This window comes from Zingiber officinale, chromosome 8B (assembly GCF_018446385.1).
Source record: "Zingiber officinale cultivar Zhangliang chromosome 8B, Zo_v1.1, whole genome shotgun sequence".
Taxonomy (NCBI): domain Eukaryota; kingdom Viridiplantae; phylum Streptophyta; class Magnoliopsida; order Zingiberales; family Zingiberaceae; genus Zingiber; species Zingiber officinale.
The window spans coordinates 93,026,097-93,029,536 of record NC_056001.1 but is presented as its reverse complement, the minus strand read 5'-3'; the positions used below and the strand labels follow the sequence as shown (position 1 = coordinate 93,029,536).

The 3,440-nt window shown below is 37.3% G+C and overlaps 1 non-coding gene across 1 annotated transcript; it reads left to right on the top strand.

Annotated features, from left to right (window-relative positions):
• Positions 1–1,234: 1,234 nt before the first annotated feature.
• On the top strand, positions 1,235–1,340 carry LOC122018209. Its single transcript, XR_006121640.1, has one exon. It is a non-coding gene; the product is annotated as a small nucleolar RNA R71 (small nucleolar RNA).
• The last annotated feature ends 2,100 nt before the right edge of the window (positions 1,341–3,440 follow it).

Here is a 3,440-nt window from a genome sequence, read left to right as displayed (position 1 = left end):
TACTAACCTTACTTTGTTGAGAAATACCTAAAATTTCTAAACATGTAGATGTGACTTCCTCTGAATCAAATGATGGTTCTGGCTCTAGCTTAGGTGTTGATGATATCAATGATGGTGATTCTCGAGACTCTACTAGCTCTGTATAAGTCCCTACACATTGTTCCACAACATGATCAATTCTTAAAACCTCTAAGGGTTGTCTTGACAAAGGTGGTGATCCTTGAGATGCTGCTTCCACAACACAGCTCCCTACACATTCTTCCATATCATCATCATCAACACATACATCAAAAAATAAACCAACATCTATGTCCTCAATAGGAGAATCAATAACAAGAGGATCAATAACTTCACTTGCAGTTTTAAGTTGATCTACCACATCACATTCATCATCTGAAAATTCGATGTCACTATAACACCTTATAAAATTTTGAGATAGATCTGAAAACTTATTTACCACTACATTATCAATAAAATCCTCATCTGAAAAATCTTCATCTTCATATATATTCAAAAATCTACACTCAACCATATTAGTGTCACAGGATTTGCCGAAGTCTTTATTTTCATTGACCCCCACTAACCTTTGTGGAAAAGGAACCCTTAGTGAAGGTCCTGGGAAAGACTGAACTCCCTTTTTCCCAAATTCCCTTTGAGCTTTTGGAGGAGGTCCAACTTGCTTATCTAATGTTGGTGTGATTAATCGTTGAGGGAAAGGTACTTGTGGCCTTTGGGAACTTCCTAGAGAAATGGAACTGAGTTCTTGTGATCTTCTATTATTCTTCTCCTCAATTCTAAACATGTCGTTCTTCAGAAGTTCTTCATGATTTTTTCCACTTCTCAACCCAACATCATCACACTTTTCATTGGATCTTGACTGTGTAGGAGGGGGATCTTCTTTAAACCATTTTGAAACAATACTATCAAGCTTTGCCCCCAAATGTTTGAACTCCTTACTCTGTGACTTGTGAATTTCAACATTTTTAGGTGGTTGAATTTCATTTTGTTTGACAGGCTCTCTTACATTTATAGCTTGCACTTTTTGAATATCTGAGGGAAATTCCATCCAACTTTTGTTCGACCATTCATGGAGGTTCAATGTCACTTGATCAATTAACGAATAAGCTTCATCTACACTTTTGTCCATAAAAGAACCTCCGGTGATGAATCCAATAAAGTCTTGTCTGAGAAAGAAATTCCCCCATAGAATATGTGCAAAATCAACCATTTTTCAAAACCATGATGAGGGCACTGTCTTTGAAGACTCTTGAATCTATCCCATGCTTCAAATAATGATTCTCCATATGCCTGAGAAAAATTTGTTATGCAATTCCTCATATACACCGTTCTACTTGGAGGGAAAAAATGATTCGGAAATTGCTTCTCCAATTGTTCCCAACTTGTGATGCTTTGAGGACAGAGAGAATATAGCCAAGTCCTTGCTTTATCCTTGATACTGAAAAGAAATATCATCAATCGAACTGCATTTGCTGATACTCCTTCACATTTCACCAAATCACCAATCTCTAAAAATGTTTCAAGATGCAGATAAGGACTTTCTGATACTTCTCCTCCAAATTTGTGACCTTGTATCATGAAAATTATCTCTGGGTCTAGTTGGAAACTTTCTACTTCAATTTGAGGTTGCACAATGGGAGATAAAAATCTTGCAGAAAAGGGTGTAGAAAAATTTCTCATGGTCCTGCTTGACATGTTAGTGCTCATGGATATTCAAGAAGAAAAAGAAAATTATCAAGAATCAAAAACAAGAAATAAAATGCAATATGAAAAGCAAGAAAGCAAATGCAGAATTTAAATTGCAAGAAAGAAAGTGCATAATGAAAACAAGAAAGAAAAGATAAAAGAAAAAAGAAAAATGTCAAGAATAATTCATATGCTAAAAATTTCAAGATATGTTTACAAAAGAAAAGAAGAAAGAAACAAGATCAAAAGAGAAAACAGAGAAAAGTTAGATTAGAGTACTAGAAATCAAGAATGCAAAGTTAGAATTAGAATTAGAATTCCAACAAAAAGAGTTGTCAAGAATGTTATTCAAGAAAGGAAAAACTTACGAAAATAGAATTCTAACAATTAGTTATAACTATGCAAATCAAAAGAAAAAAAGAAAAGTTATGTTTAGTCTAACTCAATTGATAATTCCTAATGTTATAGCGCAGTCCCCGGCAACGGCGCCAAAAACTTGTTACGCTCCGCAAGTGTACGGAAATGTCGCAAGTAATATAAAAGATTATCGTATCCACAGGGACTGGAATAAGCACTAGAAATGTCTCAATGGAAATTAGCTAAACAACTATCCAATCGTTTCAAAAGCAAAGTAAAGGTAAACAAATCTAATATTAGAGATCAACAAACAAGAGTTTAGTGTTTTGGGTTATGATAAAGGGAGATTCTAGGAGTTTCAGTTTCTTTGTAAGATTTCTTGAATGTAAATGGTTCACCAATTCTTATTCCTCAATTGCCAAGCATGTAGAAAGTTGCCGGTTCCCTCTTGCAATAGACAACCGGCTAAGGACTGAGAAATGCATCTAAATAGGATTAATTAGACATGAACCTACGTTGTCCTTACACAGAAGCGCACCTATTACTATGCCTTCCTCGGATATCAACATAGAAGCCCACACCTTATTAACCTATAAAGATACAAGAAGCTAATCATAGAATCCATCCTACTCTCTTGAATATTCCTATTTCCTCTTCAAGATTATCTCTCAAACGTCCTTACACGGGCTTGCACCTGTCACGTGGATCCCTCGGATGATCGAGTGAGAGTTTATCCTTACCAAGATCATAAGAAATCCAAACAATCAATCAAGAATGAGAATTAAGCACAAACCACCATCAATCATTCAAGATCTAATTGATACAAGCAAGATAATGTCATTGAAACAAGAAAATGGCCAATCCATAAGAGATTACATCAATCCATCATACAAATACTCCCTTAATCCTAGAATACAAGATCTACTCCATGAATCGAGGAAGAAAACCCGAAAGAATAGAGATTACAAGCATTCCTTGAATCCCCAATCCAAGAAAACAAGAAGAGGGGAAAAGAGAAAACTTATCTACGAAGAAGCCTTGTCTTCGGATCCAATCCTCGCTCCGGAGTCGAAATCGTCGAGATCTCCCTTAGAATCGCCCAGAAATCCTCCCAAGAATGGGAGGAAACCACCTAATCTTGCTTTCTCCCAAAGGGGGAGAGATCCCCTTTTAATTCATGAAGAAGGGTTTAAATAGAGGAGGGAATCGGGCGCCACACGGCCCCGTGACACGACCGTGTGAGATTCACACGGCCATGTCCAGTTCCCTCTCTGCCAAACCTGCACGGCCGTGTGACTCCACACGGCCAGAACCCTTCTGCTCTCTGGAAATGCTACACGGCCGTGTGGTGCACACGGCCACCACCTGCTTAGCCTCTG